Below are 13,228 nucleotides of genomic sequence, written 5' to 3'. Positions count from 1 at the left end.
AAAGATACAGGTCAATCATGGAGGCTTATCATGAAGAAGTTTCACGAACACTTCGGTAAGGCAACAGGCCAGGAGAGTTAGGCTGAGGAATGTTTTTCCAGGGTGACAGGACACCAGCTCGCTCTTCAAGAGGAGCAAGGCTGTCCTACAAGAATTTCACTGGGAAGCTGTACCCCAGCGACCCGATGTCCCTCATAAAACTTCTTTTTGTGCACCCTAAATGCAAAGAACATGGGAAAGGAACACAGTCTGAGTCACCCAAGAATGCCAAGCCTGCCATTTCGTCATGCTGTCGCTGGAAGCGTGCAGAATCCTTAGGGGAAGGGGTCCCTCAAAACACTCACTGCCACGCATTCTGAGCCACAGAGGCTGTCCAGGGACAAACTGCCCCATGGGGTTCCCAGGGCGATAGATCTATATGGGAGCAGCAAGCATGAGCATTTTCCAGCAAAGCGGCTGGTGGTTTTGAACTTCTGACTTTTCAGTTAACAGGCCAGCACATAGCCCACTATGCCAGCAGGGCTCCCTGGGGAAGGGTTAGAGAGGTGGGAATACAGGGTCAGAGTGTCTCGCCTTAGATGAGGGATATGTCAAGAAGCAATCGCTTTACAATTTTATGCTTTTGTTTAATACAAGTTTCTATTATTTGTAAACAATGCTTTTGACTTGCCCTTATATTGTTGTTGGTGGTGGTTTGTCTCAGAAAACGCTCGGATAGGAGAAAACTTCATAATTCACCTTGTTTTCCTGCCTGAATATTACCATTCTCAAAGACTTGCCACTTTTCCGGGTGCTCAGAAGGGGATTCTTTCTTTCAGCCTTGCCATCGAAAAAGCTTTCCTTGGTCCCTCAGGTAACCCACACAACACTGAGAAAGCATAGCAGGCAATTCTAACCCCAAGACAACTAGTGAAGTGGAGGCTAAGGGAGATAGATGGCTCAGGGGAGGCAGGGACACCCAGGCTGTTTCCTTAGGCCATTCCTGGGGTTGAGCACGGGGCAGCAGCCCAGAATCACTTCCCTGGACAGAGAGATCAGGCTTTCAACTCCCAGAAAGAATTACAGTCTGGAAACCTTTAGGGACAGTTCTACCCTGTCCTACAGGGTCACTATGAGTCACAATTGACTCCATGGCAGTGGGTTGGGTTGGGTTTTGTCACGGAAGGGGAAAGGTGATTAAACTCTTCCCCTCGTGCCTGGGTTTGGATTTGTGGCAGGTCTGATCCCATGGGCCTCTCACAGTGTCCTGGACCAAAGCAAACTGTCACCCCGGACCATGGCCTGGCTTTGCCCCATGGGCATCAGGCACGGAAGTAGGCTGCACAGTGAAAAAAGAAGGAAAAAGAAGGAAATTCTTCACCCATCAGGTGTGTTTGAACGGAAGCAGAGGCGTGAGGATCTTCATCACATACGTTGGAAGCGCTGTGATGTCCAAACGCTTGCTGGTTATAACTTGAGGCAGTCACTAGAGAACAGACTCATGAAGAGAGAGGAAAACACAAGTCTATATAAAAATATAGTGGAGCGAGTATCTAGGAATAAGCAAGCAGACCTCAGAAGAAAAACAGAAGTCAAGAACACTGCCCACCAGAGATGATGCTCGGACTTCAGAGGCCTACGGGGAGAGCGGGAGTCAAAAGACAGAAGCGTCCACGCCGCTTGTGGGGGAAGCAAAGGTGAGGAGCCCTGACTCAACCGTAACGCATGTGCTTGGCAATCGGCTTTCAAGAAGGCGGGATGGTGGGGAGGAGCTCGCGGGTGACTCTGCCGTGGATCTCAACTCTGTTTCAAACAGGCACAAGCTCCAACCAGACAAAAACAGAAATCGCCTGACCAAATTCCCTAAGCAGTCGGAGCTCTGGGACATTTACTGAGATGCAAAGCGCATCTGCAATACCATCGAATAATCAATCACAGGGCTCTTCAGAGCTTACTTAGCAAGCACCTGCGCACACAATCATTCTTTCTGCTGTCATGGTGTTTGATGAGGAGACAGGGGCCCAGAAAAGGAAAAGCACTCGTCCAAGGTCATGCAACTGTTTAGTGGGAGGACTGAAATCAAGCTCAGACCTTTGGTCGTTCCGCTCAGGTTAGCTTGAAAAGGACCTGACTGGGCGTTAGTGCTCCATTTGCACAAATTCAAGAGGGAGTGGAAGTAGGGCTAGACCCTTGCTAAAGTGGTTCATTTCTACATGCATGGAAAGCGTTGCAAACAGACCTGGACTTCGTAGAGAGACAGCACTCGGTGGATGTAAAGCTCTGGGGCACTTCAGGAAATGTAGATTGCATAGGCAGAGAGTTGACACAGTTCTTCACTTGCCCATCAGTCAGTCAGAGAGTGCTCTCGCGACCTCACACCGCACAGTGTTCGCAGCCCAGAAGCTCTCAGACGGCAAAGCAGCCTGGGCCAAAGCTTAACTCCACCTCAGCTTCCCCTCCCATTGCCTCAGCACTTTCTCCCCATCCTCACCCCATCTCTGACTGCGGACTCTTCCCCACGTGCTCTCCTCTCATGCAGCCACTCCCACCTGCAGGTGCATTTACTGTTTACGATGTCTGCTCTAGCTCTTCCAGGAGTGTGTGTGTTCAGCCCTTTCTCTGATGGGAGACAAACACGCGGACTGTTGTTGCTGCTGTTGTCAGGTGCCTGCATGTCAGCTTTCACCCGCAGGGACCCTTTGCACAGCAGGACAAAACACCGCGCGGTCCAGCAGCACCCTCCCAATTGTCCCCAAGGTTGCTGCTACTGTGTCCGTCCATCACATCAAGGGCCATCCTCTTTCCTGTTGCCCCTCTCCTCTACCAAACATGACATCCTTCTCCAGGGTCTGGTGTCTCCTGATAACATGTCCAAGTATATGAGAGGAGGTCTCTCCATCCTCGCCTTTAAGGAGCACAAGACACATCTGTTTGTCCATGTGTGTTAGTCCAGGTGAACAAGAGACACAAATCCAGGGAGACTCATCTGTGTATAAGAAATAGCTTTCTTTCCCCCAGATCCTGGATGCTTCCTCCCCCCAACTACCATGATCCGAATTCTACCTTGCAGGGCTGGGTAGGGCAGAGGCTGTACACTGGTACATATGAGGGCTGGAGGTACAGGGAATCCAGGGTGGATGATACCTTCAGGACCAAGGGTGTGAGGGACGATGGGAGAGTGGAGGGTGAGTGGGTTGGAAAGGGGGAACTGATTACAAGGATCCACATGTGACCTCTTCCCTGGGAGAGGGACAGCAGAGAAGCGGGGGGAAGGGAGACTCTGGATAGGGCAAGATAGGACAAAATAACAATGTATAAATTACCAAGGGCACATGAGGGAGGGGGGAAAGGGGAGGGAGGGGGAAAAAAAAAGAGGACCTGATGCAAGGGGCTTAAGTGGAGAGCAAATGCTTTGAGAATGATTGGGGCAGGGAATGTATGGATGTGCTTTATACAATTGATGTATGTATATGTATGGATTGGGATAAGAGTTGTGTGAGTCCCTAATAAAATGTAAAAAAAGAAAAGAGGAGAAAAAATGATTAGGGCAAAGACTGTACAGATGTGCTTTATACAATTGATATATGTATATGTATGAACTGTGATAAGAATTGTATGAGCCCCTAATAAATTATTAAAATTAAAAAAAAAAGATTAAAAAACGAAAAAGATTAGGGCAAAGAATGTACAGATGTGTTTTATACAATTGATGTATGTATATGTATGGATTGTGATAAGAGTTATATGAGCCCCTAATAAAATGTTTTTTAATAATAAAAAAAAGAAAAAATATATATATATATAGGTTTGGAAATAAATACACAGCAAGTCTTCTGTAAGGGTTCTGCATTCTGGGCATAGCTCCTCGTTTCCCGGTCACCCGTAGTCAATGCAAACACTGACAAAGGAAAGAGGGGAAATATGCTCTCTCACTGGCCGCTCTGCTGGCCTCCTGACAAACTAGCATCGGATCTGCTCACAGGTCAATGCATCCTTGTACCCTCAGTTTAAATAAATAAATCTAACTCTTTGGCCTGGAATCTCATCTGTTTTGTTTTGTTTTTTTCCTTTCCATGTGTAGCATGGAATCCGAGAACTGTCCCTCGTGGGTAGACACAGAATCCCTAGTCCGGGCTCAGCCCTGTGGTGCCAGGCACATGAATCTGGCAACAACCCACGGACAGAGCTAAACCTAGGAGTCGTTTTTCTGTCACCTTATCCTTCAACATGTGAGCAGCACTCCTTGCAGCAGGTCACACCCTCCTTCTTTAAGACATTGCCTTTCTTGGCTCTGAGGTTCAGCCGCTGGGTTCCCATGTGTCCCTCAGAACTTCCTCTTGGAGCCCCTTGACAGGTCTCTCAGCTACCTGATAGGGAGTGCCTCCTGAGCTAGCTGTGTGCTAGGTGTTACTCTAAGCCCCTCCACTTGCAGACTTCTGGAATGAGCTTGGCCTGTCTCCTGTGCTGTGGGGTGTAGGTGATGGGTCTGTTCGGTATGTTGTGTTTGTTGTGTATGTTTCTGGCCTAGAGAGTTACAAGGACGGGAGGCCCGCTGGAGTGGCCAATGCCAGCAGGCCTTGAGGGAGCCATGGAATTGCTCCTGAGGAGAAAGAGGAGAGCGGCCCTGCTCCTGCTTTCGAAGGCATGGGGGAGTGGTTCAGTTCTCCTGGCTCCCAGGTAAAGAGAAGGAGGGGAGGGGATGGGAGGGGAGGGGAGAAGGAAGTGGGGCCTTGCTGAGGAGCCACCAATCCAGCACAATGGTATCCCACTCGAGGGCACAGACCGTGTGGACTGGAAGTGGGGTCACCGGAAACAGCATCTGCCTTTTCTCCCAAAGACCACAGAGAATCTGTCCCTAGAGAGCCCTACACAGAATCTCTGTAGAGACGAGCAGAGACCAGCACCATCCATGGAGCCAGAGCAGGACCCAGGAGGCAACTGGTCTCCGGCTCGTCCCAGGAGAAGGAGGAAAGGAAGGCACGGAGGAGCAAACAGGCCCAGCGCAGCGTGTAAGGGAGCAGGGTGACTTGGGCTGAATTCTGACTTGTCTAGCCTGCATTTTAGCCACTCAAATGGACTGGAAAGTTATAGGACATGTCAAACATTCCCTGAGAGATGGGAAAATGAGTGAGCGAGGCTGAAAGAGGTCACAGGGAATGAAGCACTCTCGAGTTTACATTCAAATGAACTGAGGAACCTTAACCAACAGTTTATTCTTGCTTCTTGTTTATCAGCTGTCTCTCCCACTACTTTGTGATACCCAGGAAGGCAGGAATCTGGGTCTGCTTTGCCCCCCCCCCACCAGCGCCTGAACAAAGTCCCCGCTCTGCTGTTGTGCATCGGCATCCAGCTACTCTGTGCACAGAGGCCGGGAGTCTGAAAGCTGAGAGAGCGCGAGGAGCACTTGAGTGTACAGAGACCTCTTCCTGGGATTAAGCTGGGCTCTGAACTGCTTCTGAAGTTCCCCTTCTCCCGCCAAAGAGTTGAGAAAGCTCTCTCTCATTTCATCTCTCCGTTTTGTCATGATACATAGTGTGTTAGACAGGGTTCTCTTGAGAGATAAAACCAGATTGCTTATAATTTTATATATATACATATGTAGATATAGATAGATAATACAAGAAATAAACAGTTAAATTATAAACAGATTGATATATATATCACAAGAAATGAACAGTTAAATTATAAAGCAGTACAAATGACTCAGTGTGACTCACTCCCATGAGAGAGTTGTGAGACACTAGCAGTCCTTCGAGTCTTGAGGACCGTCCGGTAGTCCTCTGTAGAGAGAGCTAGGCTATCCCACCACAGGCAGCAAACAGCAAGGCAGGTCACCAACCGTCAGCCAGGTCACCAACTGTCAGTCCTCAGCTCCGGAGATGTAAATTTCATTCGTGTGGTCTTAAAGGGACCTCAACTTACAGCGACACAGTCCACAGGCTAGGTGTCCCACAGGTAGTGTAACCTGTAAATTGAGGCACAGAACAAGCAAGAGAGCTGCACACTGGTCCGATGATCAAAAGAGCGAGAGACAAGAAAGGCGAGGCTCACAGAGCCACTTATCTCTCCGCCCTTCAATTAATCCCACTTGTGTTTATCGGCCAGGCTGGCACAACAAACTATCTCACATAGGTATTCTTCAGTTCCATCAGCATTTGCTCCTCAAAGACAAATATCTCATATGCATATGCTTTATGTATATAAAATTAAATCCTCACTGTATCTGTGATGTGGTTGTCATTGCCTCAAAGTCAGCTCCCACTCACGGGGGTCTTTGCTGAATAGACTGAGTGCTGCCGGTGCCTGCACCATCCTCCTGCCCTTGGGGTGTCTGAGCCCTCTGTGGGGGTGTTGAGTCACTCTGGGACATCATTTTTGTTAGCCCCGTCAGAGGGGTGGGCCTTTCCTGGCGACATGTCCAAAGCAAGCAAGGGCAAGTTATGCCCAGAACGTTCTGATTGTATCTCTGGTCTGTTTGTTCTTGGGGCACATCTTCCATAGTCCTCACCAACACGACACTGACATTCAAGCCCCTCTGGCCTTCTTCCTTTCCCTTCTCCCACTTGGATGCATGTGTGAGGTGATCGAAAGATCATGGGTTGGATCAGTGGCACTAAAGTCACCTAAATGACGTCTTTGACTTTTAAAAGCGTGGAGCTGTTTTGCAAGTGCTCTGCCCAATGATAGATGCCCTTGGACTTCTTGACTGCTGGTTTCCTGGACACTGTTGGCTTTGTGCTGTGCTGGGTGCCTCTCAGTAACTAAATCACTTTGTGATTGTTGAAGACAGATTTCCTTCCTACTGAATTCGTCTCTATAACCAAGAGTACTGTCAGGGTTCTATAACCCAGAGTACTGTCGTGGGGTTTTGTATTTAGACACCCAGTGAGAAAGATTGAATAATTAAACCAGAATGTGCTGCTGTCATTCCAAACCTCCCACTTCATGGCACCTATAAACATCACCATCCCCGCCACATGGGTCCAGAGTAATGAAGAGATGCTGGGTCCAAGCAAGGCGAGTCAGAAAATTGAAAGGCCAGGCTTATGGGCACTCCAAAGGGACTGGTATGGATATCTGAGAAGTGACCAGCACACTTTGTCAACAAAGACAGCTCAAGTGTTTAAAACAAATATAAACTATGACAATGTCAGCATGTTTCTAATTAGTCGAGCTTTTTAAATTTGAGAAAAGGTAACTGTGATGATCTATCCTCTACATAAATCCTCCGAGTCTGTAGCAGATCTGTAGCAAGACCAACAAGTACAAATAGATCAGACTCGCCTCCCCGCTGCTAACGGAGGTGAGGGACAGGGCTGGGAGGAGTGAAAGAACAAAAAGAAGCACAGAAAGGGAAACAGGGACACAAAGAGACCATAATTCAACATTGGCTGGTTACAAGAGCTAGCACTTGCTTCCCCCAGCGCGCATGCACACACACACACACACACACACACACACACACACACACACACACACCAGCCTCCTAGAACTTCCGTAGTTGGCAGAACTACAGAGCAGGGAAATGCATCCAAGCTAAGCTCTGGAGCTCTGTTTGAGGACCATTTCCCGACATGCATTTTAAGAGAACTTAAGAGTTTGGGTAAGAGAATTGCTAAATCTTTCCCTAAGGTAAACTGCTCTGCCACTAATAACCAATCGTAGTAGAGCACGTGTCTGCATTCTCTAAAAGTGTCCCACATCCTGGAAAAATGTGCCTCTGAAATGTACATGCTGGTTTTATGTGATGTGAACGCTAATGTGCTTTCCCAAACTTCATCTAAAATAGCTCTATTAAAAAAAAAGTTTGCAGACTGTTGGAAAAGATTGTTCTTCTAAACAAATGTCATTTTGGAAAGCAAGGTTGACCAGACACGCAGAAGGTAGGATGATTGGAGTTTAGAAAGGAAGTAAACCCTTGATCCCTCTCCACTTCTATCTGTAGCAGCAGAAGAGACCGAGGGAGGGACTCAATATTTTCTTCTTGACAAGCTTGTAAACTATAATTTGGTACTTTGCAACATTCATTTTGTGTACCGTAAGCATCTTTTAAAATGGCTTGAAATAAATTAAATGGCTTCCAATTTAACTGTGCCTTTAAAAAGCATTCTTAAAGTCAAATATGTATTCACCATGTTTTCTCATTTTACATATTTCTCATGTCATTAAACAGTGTGATGAAACATATTCCTCTGTGTGGCCTTTTGTCTTGGTTCCTTGAAAACACAGCTTGAGTGATCTCACACACACACACACACACACACACACACACCGCCCCCATCAATCCCTGAGAAGTTGCTCTTGACCTAGTTTTCCACCCCAGAGGGTTTGACACCTTCATCGGGTTGACTGGCATTTCCTGGGTAAACAGTCAACAACTTAATCAGTTTGGTCACTTTTGTCTGGCCTTGGGCTGAAGGCTGCAGGCCCTGTGATTGGTCTATTTTATACACCGTTAGTAGATTGGTCAACATGCGACAGACTAAGCAAATGAAGTGACCATAGTCCACAAAGGGAGTTGGTCAGTTAGTGGCCCCATGGGGAGGACTGTGCCTGGAAATTGACAAGGAGTCAGTGTATATACACAGCCAACTCCACAGGGATTTCAGAAGGAGGCAAGAAATATAAAAAGAGAAGTGGAGCTGAGAAACCTCCTAAAAGACGGGCGAAGATCGGGAGGGGCCTGGGAAAGGCCCTGTGACCATTGATGGCAGCAGTGGCAGGGCCAGAAGAGGCCTGAGGCTGAGTCCGTGGTGATGGCAGCAGCCTGGATCCAAGAAAGTTAAACAAAGCTGCTGAACTGGCTGTGTGCAGGGCCAGTTAGCGGGGAAGGGTACTAAAAGCAAGGCAGCCGGCATAGCGGAGATGGGTCCCGTTGTGGAGGACCTAGAGTAGGCCCTTCCTGAGCAGGATGAGGGGATTCTGCTCGCTGCTATGCTGGCCCCGAGCAATGGAGGAATGTGCTGTTACTTCAGGGGGCACTTGCAGACTTGGCCTGCATGCTTCTTGCTCTTGATTCCGATTTGTGACCAGTAGATTCTGGTATGGAGTTGCACCTTGTTGCCCCTTGGTGAGCCATTCTGTGTGGCAATGAACTCTGGAGCCTATTGGCCCCAAAATTTTTTTTTAATGTTGGAGAGTTGAGCTATGCCTGACACCCGTCTCACATGAATGCACTTTGTTTTCTTATCCGTAAGAAATCTAGGCTGCTTCTGACACTACTTCTAGAAGTTTACAAACAATATTAAGTTTTTCTCTTTATTAAAAAATCATTTTATGGGGGGCTCATACAACTCTTATCACAATCCATACATACATCACTTGTATTAAGCACATTTGTACATTTGTTGCCATCATCATTCTCAAAATATTTGCTCTCCACTTAACCCTTGGTATCAGCTCCTCATTTTCCCCCTCACTTCCCACTCCCCCCCTCCCTCATGAACCTTTGATAATTTATAAATTATTATTATTTGGTCATGTCTTACACTGTTTGACATCTCCCTTCACCCACTTTTCTGTTGTCCGTGCCCCCAGAGAAGAGGTTATATGTAGATCCTTATAATCGGTTCTCCCTTACTATCCAACCTTCCCTCCACCCTCCAGTTATCACCACTCTCAGCACTAGTCCTCAAGGGGTCATCTGTCCTGGATTCCCTGTGTTTCCAGTTCCTAGCTATACCAGTGTACATCCTCTGGTCTAGCCGGATTTGTAAGGTAGAATTGGGATCATGATATTGGGGGGAAGTTTCTCTCTTTTAATGAATGTACTATGTTTTATTTTTCTATGGTTTCTCTGATTTTGACCATATAATTTGAAATGTTGACTGGAGAGAGTATCTCTCACCTCCCCTTACCGTACTTTTTAAGACATTTGGGTTATTAATTAATTGATCTGCCATCTAACCGTCAATCCACCTGGCTGCTCTGGAATCCTTTTCCTAATGTTCACTTTTGTATAGAATGAAGCTACTTCTGAAGGTTTTCTACTGACCGTCGCCTTTCTCGATTGAGCAGGACTGCCTCGTAGAGTTTTCTAGCCTGTAATCTTTAAAAAAAATACTATTATGGGCACATGATTCACATATCATACGATAGTCCAATCATATTAAGAAGAGTTGTACAATCAGCATCACTATCAGTTTTAGAACATTTTCCTCTTTCTTGTTAGCTCCCCATTTCCCAGCAGCCAGCCTCCCCTGTCACACCCCCAAGAAACCATTCATCCAGTTACTCTCTCTATAGACTTACCTAGCCTGGATTTCATAAACAGAGAAACATATCAGAAGGGGGTGGTTACCATTATCTGTCTCTGCCACGCAGGACAAAGAAGAATGGAGCAAATCAAAGACCCATGGAAATGCTTGTTCCAAGGACTGACGGACCTGGGGAGTAGGCACACCCCAGCCTCCACGGCCCTGAGACCAGGAACCCCGCATGTGCCTGCTAACTCTACAGACTGCTCTGGCAAGAGCACACTCAAAGGTCCCGGGGAGAGTGGGAGAAAGGCAGTGAAAGAGAACACACCGTCATGGAAAGGTTGGTTGACAGGTTGACAGAGACAGGTGGACACCCCTCACCCCTGAGATGATGGACTTGGACAACATCTGGAGATAAATTCACCCCCAGGCTCAATGTTCAGCCACACAGACGGCGAGTTACACGTAGGGCTGCTAACCACAGGCTGAGCCCAATAGCCACTCCCCAGGAGAAGACTGGGGTTTTCTGCACACATAAGCTCACAGCCTCAGAAACTCCACAGGGCCGTTAGTTGTACTCTGGCCTATAGGCTGACCATGAGTCAGAACTGACCCAGGGGCAATGCGTTTTGGTTGGTAAAAAATAATGCCGAGGAGGTAGGAACTCCTTAAAATAATCTGATGATTTGAGGAGATTCAAGTCATAAGAGACCAAAGGGGTTAAAGGTCAGAAGACCCTAAGGAGAAGGAGAAGGACAATAGAAATGGGACAGGGAGGAAGTGGGACAGGGCTGTTGCATTGTGGGGATGGAAACCAATGCCACAAAACGTGCATGCGTCGTTGAGTGGAAACTAATCTGCTCTATAAACCTTCACCCAAACCACACGAACCCACGCACCCCCAAAAGGAAGAAACGAAAACATTATAAAGACTTCACATTTTATTTTTTAGGGTAAAGTGGGAAGTCATTGCATATGAATTGAAGCAACCACCCCTTGAGGGATATTATAACTATTTTTATATGGTAAGAGAAAAGCAAGTAAAACTAAAAACTCAGGAGAAAATAGTAACAACTCAGTGATCAAAAGAAATCTCATTAAAACTCCCAGAGAAATAAAATATTTCATCCTTGAAATAAAAATAGGATTCTACATAAAATTTTTAAAGGAGTAATACAGGACAAAACAGAACTCTGCAAAATGAAAAATATATGAAATCATAAGAATGTCACTGATTATTACCCAGGGACAAGGGAACAACAGCGATCCAAATTGGTGGTGAGAAGGGTGTGGGAGACCTGGTTGGGCATGATCAAGGGCAACATAACTAAGAGGAATTGCTGAAACCCTGGTGGGGACTGAGCATGATAGTGGGACAGGAGGGAAGTCAAAGGAAAGAGAGGGGAGGCAGAGGGCATTTATAGAGGTCTAGATAAAGACATATACATATGCAAATATATTTATACATGAGGATGGGGAAATAGATCTATGTGCATATATTTATAAGGTTAGTATTAAGGCAGCAGAGGGACATTGGACCTCCACTCAAGTACTCCCTCAATGCAAGAATACTTTCTTCTATTAAATTGGCATTCCGTGATGCTCACCTTCCCAACTCAACCGCTGAAGACAAAGTGGGTGGATGAACAACTAAATGTGGTGACGAAAGCTGATGGTGCCCGGCTATCAAAAGAGATAGCATCTGGGGTCTTAAAGGCTTGAAGGTAAACAAGCGGCCATCTGGCACAGAAGCAATAAAGCCCACATGGAAGAAGCACACCAGCCTGTGTGGCCAAGAGGTGCTAAAGGGATCAGTTATCAGGCATCAGAGAACAAAAAAAATCGTATCATTTTGTGCTCACCTCCCTGATATGATCGCTGAAGACAAATGGGTGCATAAGCAAATGTGGTGAAGAAAGCTGATGGTGCCTGGCTATCAAAAGAGATAGTGTCTGAGGTCTTAAAGGCTTGAAGGTGAACAAGCGGCCATCTAGCTCAGAAGCAACAAAGCCCACATGGAAGAAGCACACCAGCCTGTGCAATCACGAGGTGTCGAAGGGATCAGGTATAAGGCATCATCAAAAAAAATCTTACCATAGTGAATGAAGGGGGAAGTTACAACTAAGTTACAACTAAGGAGAAAAGGAAGTTACAGTTCCAGAAAGATGAAACAAAGAGCAGAGGAGAACATCCAGAAGAAGCCATGCAGATAAATGTCCTAGAACTGAAGGACATGATTTCAGACTGGAAAAGTCCACCTATCCATATGTTCAATTCCGTGGCTGGAAAACTACACATTCCAGGTGAATTAGCATAAAATTTCAAAACACTAGGATTAAATAAAATATCCTAAAAACACCCAAAGAGAAGAAACAGGTACCTTAGAAAGACCTGGAAGTCAGATGGTATCAGACTTCTCAATAGCCACATTAAAGCTAGAAAACAGGCTATTTTAAAAATAAGGACAATGAATAAAGAAGACTGAAGAGGAATTGATGCACTTAAATTGAGGTGTTGGTGAAGAATATGAAATGTATCGTGAACTGCCAGAAGAACACGCAGACCTGTCTTGAAAGAAGTACAATCAGAATATTCCTTAGGAGCAGCATGGTGAGACTTTTCTCATGCATGTCAGACTTTCTCAGGCAGGCTGGTCTCTAGAGGAGGGTGTTGTGCTGAGCCGGGGAGTCTGTCAGTGGGAAAGAAAGCCTTCCATGCGGTGAACGGACATCGTGGCTGCAACAGTGCATCCCAACAGGAATTGCTATGAGGGTGTCACAGGATTGCACGGTGCTTTGTTCTGTTCTACGGAGTCACTAGGTCAAACCCAACTTTGGCACCTTGACCATTGTATGTCAACTTGGCTAGGCCAGGTTCTCCCATAAAATAATCTAGCACTGTGTGGTCACCTCCGTGATGCGATCTGATGTGAAGCAGTCAGGCAGCTGTGGGAAGAACAGAATAGAGAACCACCTCCGTAACCTGGCCACGACCTTGATACAACCAAGGAGCGGTTTCATTTGGTGTGTGAGCTACTCTCAGTTTAAGAC

At 46.5% G+C, this 13,228-nt stretch overlaps 1 non-coding gene across 1 annotated transcript; it reads left to right on the top strand.

Moving 5' to 3' along the window:
- Positions 1-1,194: 1,194 nt before the first annotated feature.
- LOC142447672 (small nucleolar RNA SNORA42/SNORA80 family) lies at positions 1,195-1,328 on the top strand. Its single transcript, XR_012784335.1, has one exon. It is a non-coding gene; the product is annotated as a small nucleolar RNA SNORA42/SNORA80 family (small nucleolar RNA).
- The last annotated feature ends 11,900 nt before the right edge of the window (positions 1,329-13,228 follow it).

The sequence above is a fragment of the Tenrec ecaudatus genome, chromosome 4 (assembly GCF_050624435.1).
Source record: "Tenrec ecaudatus isolate mTenEca1 chromosome 4, mTenEca1.hap1, whole genome shotgun sequence".
Classification (NCBI taxonomy): domain Eukaryota; kingdom Metazoa; phylum Chordata; class Mammalia; order Afrosoricida; family Tenrecidae; genus Tenrec; species Tenrec ecaudatus.
Note: the sequence above shows the minus strand (reverse complement) of the source record. Positions and strands in the feature narration are given on the sequence as shown.